Source organism: Protopterus annectens, chromosome 1.part2, assembly GCF_019279795.1.
Source record: "Protopterus annectens isolate FY-2018-M chromosome 1.part2, PAN1.0, whole genome shotgun sequence".
Classification (NCBI taxonomy): domain Eukaryota; kingdom Metazoa; phylum Chordata; order Ceratodontiformes; family Protopteridae; genus Protopterus; species Protopterus annectens.
The window spans coordinates 29,655,239-29,662,738 of NC_056727.1; the positions used below are offsets into that span (position 1 = coordinate 29,655,239).

The 7,500-nt window shown below is 40.9% G+C and overlaps 1 protein-coding gene across 14 annotated transcripts in view; it reads right to left on the reverse strand.

Annotated features, from left to right (window-relative positions):
• NRXN1 (neurexin 1) overlaps positions 1 to 7,500 on the reverse strand; it is a 4,168,553-nt gene that overhangs the window by 3,678,667 nt on the left and 482,386 nt on the right. The gene's annotated exons all lie outside the window — the stretch shown is intronic.

The window sequence follows — 7,500 nt, forward strand, 5'->3', positions numbered from 1 at the left end:
CTAAACATCCTTAACCCCTGTTTGTCCCTGGTCTTTCTCCTCAAAGGCTCTCATCCCTTATGTTAACTATACCACTAGTAAGTAATTAAGACTTGGCCTACAGCTGCCATATCCTGCAACCAGGCCTCTTTTAGACCTTTTAACTTCCCTGTAATAATGCATCCAGTTTCTAAAATTACCCAAACACAGCCACTTACCTACCATGATTCCTAAAACCCCACCTACAACATTCACCCAAACCACAAGTGAAATTATGCTTGCGCTACTCTGTAAAACCCCAACTTGGTATGTGTGACATTAACACTCCCTACTCATGAGACAAATTTGTCACTCCACCGTCCAAAATTTGTAACTTAACATCACCCTGTCCCCCATGAAAATACCAAATTCCCCGCTAAATCCTCCTTGACCAACTGGACTGTCCTGCCCTGTGTACAAACCTGAATCCAATACGCAAACACGTCCACCCGTCTCCTACCCCTAGGTGTATGAAACCCACTTGACCAAGCTAAAACCTCCACCATCTACTTGAATTACAAAGCTATCCCAAATTCCTGCAACCAGCGGCTGGCCCTGCTAACCCAACCTGACAACCAGCAACCATATCTCAGTCATGTCAAACCCGAAAATAGCCCAATTCCCTCAGACATCCCCCACTAAAAGTATGATGCCTAGCAAACTGACAAACACCAAAACCCCATATCCCTTGGGTTTCCCCTTTAAGGCTTCCTCTCAATATACCCTCTGTCCTCCAGTAATGAATTCAACCCTAAACATCCGCTTGGAGACCTCAAACCACCCTTTGCCTACTTAACAGTAATCTGCCTGTGCCGTCTTTGCTTGCCAGTGCAGCCAAACAGCATGCATCAGGTCGCTAACCGATGCGACTCTCTGCACCTTTTCATGACTGCAGTACCCATCATTCCAGGTATGGACACAATGGTCAATATACGTTTACCCCTCATTGATCTGTAAAAGAAAAGAAACTGTTAATTCACTGCCCTAACCAAAGTATTTAATCGTAAATGTTATCCAGGGAACCCACCACCATATTCCTTTATCACTGATTGAAGTAAGAGTAAGTCTAAATCCTGCAGAGTCCCAAAAGCTTAACTGTCATATATGACATTATCAACTGCTAAGGAGACAAATTATTTCCCAGAGCCTGCTCTGTCTCTGAAACACAGCATGTTGTTGTCCACTCCAGACACCAACTTGATGAGTGGATGGGTAACATCACCCCAGAACCAGTAGCCTAATAATTTCTATGAGCCTAAGATTGCTGTGACTCTACCCCACCTACTTGAACCCCAGCAACAGTGACGTGCTTTAATGTCCACTAAATAAAATGAATTACCTGCAGCTTCATCATGCTCACTGTGGGAACCCCAAACTTTGATCACCACAGAATGCATTCCCATTGAGATCCCCTTACCTTTAGCAACTAGAATATCCACCATAACAACCTGCTTCCACCATCTGCGAGCTACCTCCGAAGCACTGCTCCAATTCAGACCCCTATCTCAGCATCACCATCTGCAAAGAGAAAGACAAATGTAAATCCTCTGACATGCATTAGTAAGGGTCCCGTTTACCTCACAAATAGGGACAGATTTTAAATACTGCCCTTAGAAACTTAGAAAGTTGACCGAATAATAGGTTGTTGCATTAGCCTGAATTCTCTGAAGGATGTGGAGTCTCAAAATCAAATGTTTTACATTAATGACTTCAATCCTCAGTTATTTACCTGAAAAGTACAGGTTTGAGGAGTAACACACCAAAATAGGAGGCACAAATCTGGACATTCTGAGTACAGTTGAGAAGTATGGTGGATATACTGAGACAGCTTGCAAACAACATTTTAAGCAGCCCTACATCCACACCACCCAGCCCGTACATGCACAGACTACCATGCTACCGCAAGCAAGCCTCACACTCTGAGCCTAAAGCCTGTGAAAAGAAATCTGTGGTTCTTTCAATGGGCAAAGTGTTCAGTGCCCATCACAGCCAGACCCAAAGTCAGAAACTGAAATGCACCCTCCAACCAGCATCACCAAGAGCCAACCCAAAACATGTTGCTGATATTAAACAAACCTCCACACTTTAAGCCACATCCATGCAACAGTCCCGAAGCATCCACCGAGGAATGGCCCGACAAAAGTCAGTCAAAAAAGAAAACTGCCATTCAATGAGCACAACTCCCCAAAATGGCCAAGTCAGCCACAAATGTCCTCTCCTGTTCAATAGAAACACCTCACAGCAGACATGCACATACACATGTGAAGAACATTTGGGCATGCAGTCCCTCCCCCTTTTTTTTCTTTTCTTTTTCATCCCCTCCACCGGTCTGCAAAACCAACCTACTCCACCACTGGTCCACCAGGGCATCAGCCCCACCTGAATCAAAGGGGAACTGCCACAGGTGTAGCGTCTCAACAACACAACCTTTTTTAGGGAATTCAGTCTATTGAAGCCCACCCTGATCAAATGACCAAAAGAGTGCCCAGCTCCCATTCAAAGCAACTCAAACATTCACGCTCTCTGAGACAAAATGTCAGCAACAGCTAAGTTCTATGAAAATTTGTCTGCAAGATGCAGCCAAGCTTGCAACAACTGCACATTTTCCAGATTACAAATCATCATCACATATATTTAGAAGAAACATTCTTCCCATACACGACATACATCTGCTTCCCTGCAAAAGGTCCACCGTCCCCTACAAAAACACAAGCAAACCCGCAAGCCCCATTTTTATGCATAGACAATACATCATAGCCTCTAAAACCCGCTTTCCCACTTCCTGAAGCAAATGGAAATGGAACAAAAGCAGAGGCCAGCAATTCCATTTCAATCCGTAAATGCCACTTCAAATAGAATAACAAAGGCAATTCACCACTCCCTTCGCTCCCCCATTTGCAGCAAAATCGCCATTCTGACAACATGCCAAAATCAGAACCTGACCCATGCAACATGGGTCTGACCTGGAAACAAATGAAACAGGCACCATTGTGCCCGACAATGGCCAATGCCCAGAAGCATAACACAAGCTGTACACCGCCTCTGGGCCCCAGTGCACAGAACAGCTGTCGCATGTCCGTAGCTATTAACAAGCAGGCCTCCCCTGTCCCTGCTATGTTGTCGCTATTTCCAGCCCACAAAACAACCACCACAGCTCCCTCCAACTGCAAAACCAGTAAAAGAAACCCAGCTGGATTTATTTTTTTTTAATATTTAACCTACCGATAATTGCTGGCATGCCGATGCACTCGCCTCACCACCCAGAACACTCAAGGAAGCTGGACCCACATGGCAGACCAGAAAGGCAGCTCACTTGCTCCATGCCAATGACCTTCACTCTGGAAGCCCTCCCCCCAGTGTCTGAAAGCCAGTGAACACAACAAAGGCATCAACGAGCCTGTGAGTCCGTTGAGCGCAGCCCAGCTACCAGAGGGTACGAAATACCAGCCAGGCACACTAATAACAGCACATTTTCCAGATCATAAATCATTGTCACATTTAAATAGAAGAAAAAAATTTTTCCCATATATGCTTTTCTGCACCTTGTCACATCAGGCACTTAGGAAATGCATTGAAACGATTTGTTTAATCTGAACTGAATTCAGTACTTGGATGTTTATTTTTTTTTTTTTAAAGAAGCTGCAATGCACATGCGCAGCTGCAACCTCAACCCCTACCAACTTGCAGCCTGCGAAAATGGCCATCCCAGCTACCTCCATCCCCCGACTTCCACAAAACCAAAAATCAGCATGAAAGAATTAATAAAGAGGATAGATCCTCAAATGCTTACCCCGGTACCGCTAGCATCTGTATTAAACTCTCTGTCTTTCTAACTCACTAATGAGCAGTCACCACCGCTGAAATTATACTATTACTCTCAGCCAAGACTCAAGCACCTGTCAATACCATTTCTAACTATAGAAGCTTACGGCCTCCATACCTAGCTCCTTAAAACTTTCAGCTATTAATCCAATTGCCCCCCTATTTCAAAGAATGCTCCCCCCAGACTACACAATCAGTTCTGCAACTACACCCAAGACCCAAAAGCCTAATGTATGAAATATAATACAGATCTACATCCACTACTCACCTATACCACCATATACCAACCACCTGCCACCAGCCTGGATCCAGAGGCCCACCTGCCCCCGAGGAACACCCGCAGGTCATCTCGGAAGTACACTTGTCTTAGCAAGTTCACGCCAAAATGTGATTGCTTAACCCAGCTACACTAGACTAAACCTCTTAAGCCCCTCCCTATCCTTATCTCATTTCCTCCCAACCGTCCCTGCCTCCACTTAACTTTCACCTCCCCAGCCCACTTAACTCCCCCTAATATCAACCTAACACCCCCATGAAGATGTCCCGAGACAACTTGGTTTATTGTCAAACTTCATTTATGAATCCTGAAACAAATTAAAATTTTCAGATCCTCCATTAAAAGAACAAGCAACAGGTAGAGTTTGCTTCATGCCTCTAATTTATAAGTAACATATGTTTGAAAGTAAAGGTAAAAAAGCACATCTTCACAGAACTGGACAAAATAACAATCAGACCAAATATTAATAGAATTAAATATGTGAATTACATCCACCATTACCACACTGCAGAATTTTTATTTAATTTATTAAGGATAAGATGCAAGAAGAACTGAAATTAAGAACAATTATAACAAAAGTTTTCCTTGTTTGTCTGTAATCTTAAATAAATTAACAGAAGAAGAAACATAACACTGAAACCCTCACTTCTCCTTGCAGGAAACCAGAAGAAAACGTAAAGTATTTCAGCCTGCCTTTTAATAACAGTAGGAGGCATTAATTAAGCAATATCCCACTCCTGGGTGTGGGTAATGCTGGACTTAAACCTGGTTGGTGTGGTTTGGTCATGAGGGCGAAGCCCGAGTAACCAAAAACAACCATGGGTAAATCCAGCATTACCCATACCCAGAAGTGGGTTATTGCTATTATACAATGACATTATTTAAAAAAAAATAACTACTTTTCTTAAATAATGTCCTTGTATAACGGTGCCATGCTGTCCTTCTGCCGCTGGACAGCTCTGCTTTGCCACTGCTGATGTAGTGCGCATGCGTTTGGAACTTGCATTCCCAAGCATACCCAGTACATCAGTGCTCGGGAAAGTACGCAACGGAGAAAAGAAGACCTCCGTTGCTCCATTTTTCTGTAATTTCTTTTCTTTTTTTTTTATATTCGTTTGTGGAAATTTAGAGGAAGGAGAGCTGCACTCCCAACTCCGCACGTACAAGAAAGACAGCTTGAAGAAAATACAAGGGAAGTCAGGTATGTGTGTTTAATTTTAAATATTGTACCTGATTTTCCTTCTATTTTCTTCATGCTGCCTTTCTCGCATGTGTGGAGCCGGGACTACAGCTTTATTTTTTTTTTAATAAAAAAAAAAAAAATTAAAACTTGGACAATATACCAACAGAAAAAAAAAAGTCTGGGCGACTGGACCTTTTCCTTTGGTATATTGTCGGATTTACAATGGACACGCTGGCCAATCAGCGTGCATGTTTTGGAATAGTAATGGCCATTCATTGTATAATTGTTAATTAACCCAACCGATTTAAATATGTAAATGATGATTTATCGGTATTTCATCCCAAACCTACTATGCTAATCTACTTTGACCAAAACTTTGTTGGATAATCTAATTTAAATCATACTGTAATCAGCTTGTGCTCCTTCAGTAATCATTTACAGACTACTGTTTCTCTACCCTTCTGTTGGTTTCCTTTACTGTTTTTGGCAGCCCTCTCTATTGCCCCTTTCCTTCCACTTCGGTGCTATAAATCCTCATTTCATTTTGAAGTTTCATTAGTACACAGCCTTCTCTTCTTCTTTTAGTTATTTTGTCGTTCTAATATTTTGTATTTTAGATTTTATCTGTTAGTCTCTTTCTCTGTATCTTATAAATGTTAAAATTTTGATGGCATCGTTTTCACTGCACTACGTCGTAGTTTAGCTGTTTATCACATAAGAATATTTGATGCTTTGTAGTTTTTACTGATAGCATTTTGTTTTCTTTCACTTTATCTGTTTTCATTATTGTATGTTCTAACGTACTCAAAAGAAATTCAGTGTGGGTGTAGACCTAACTGTTAACACATCAGGAGTTGCTTATTTTGCAACATGTCAGTCCACCCAGATTTTAATAGGGGCAAGACCGAAGATAAAATACAGAGTATGTGAATGTCTATACAGAAAAAAAAAGGATAAAACAAGTGTACTTTTCAAGAACTGTATTAGTTGTTGTGAGGTTAGAAAGATTTTTTTTGTTTGTTTTAGGAAAGATCCCTCCACTATTACCAGAGGATGGGTGATGGCTCAGAGACTGGGAAAGTTGAGTACAGAAAAGTCTATTTGGTAGCTTTTGTTAAATTTATCTTAGCCGACAGGTGTCACTGAATTTATTTCAGTTAATTGTGTATTAAAACTAAAGGCAGAAAGGTTGTAATTTTATAATTTTGTGTTAATGTGCATCATAATCATTTATTAGGGCATTGCTATATATATAGGTTAGTTATTTCTTAATTATTCCTGCAGAAGTAAGAGAGAATTAAAATGTTTATATGTGCACATTTGTTACTGACATTTGTTTTTAATATTTGTCATATGATTGATTATCAAATGGACTGCAGTGGTGGTGTTGCGGTAGCGTTGTCACCTCACAGTATGACGTTGTCTTGTTCGATTCTCAGCTAGAGCGTCTTCTGTGTGGAGACATGCATGAATGGGCGTACCTTCGTTGAAAGTTGTGCGTCAGGGCCGGCAACTTGGCACGTAATCTACTGCCAATCATTAGCAGACCGGAGTTCCGCTGTGGCGACCCCTAACCAGGAAAAGCCGAAAGACACAACAACAACAACATGATTGATTATCAAATGTTTTAGTTAGCCTATTTAAAGACATTGCATAACAATAAGCAGAGAATGATGAAGCCTGATTAATTTACAGATGAAGGCACTCAATACATACACTACAGGCTCTACCAGGACAACAAAACAGTTTATATTTTATTGGTTTCAGATTATTCATTACATTAAGCTGCAGTGGTGTTTCTTTTGTTTTGGCCCTAGAAAAAAGTTGGACAAATGAAGAAGATAAAAAACAGTCTGGAGGATATCTCTATGAGAGGATGAGAGTTGGATTCCTTAGAGAATAAGCCAGCAGAATCTGAAATAAAAGGATATTTTGGTTCATCCCATTTGGTGGAACTGCAAACAGAACTGCTGTATTATGATTCTCTGTCAGTACTGTTCATTTCATTTTCAATTACACTGCATTTTCCTCTTTTCTGAGCATTTTTAAATGAAAATATACATGAGTTTAAAACTGGAAGACTGGCTATAGGGATACTCTGTCAAAAATAAAACGATTAATATGTATATGTGTGTACATGTATATGTATATATACACACATATATGTGTGCGTGTATACATAAATACATAATATATATGA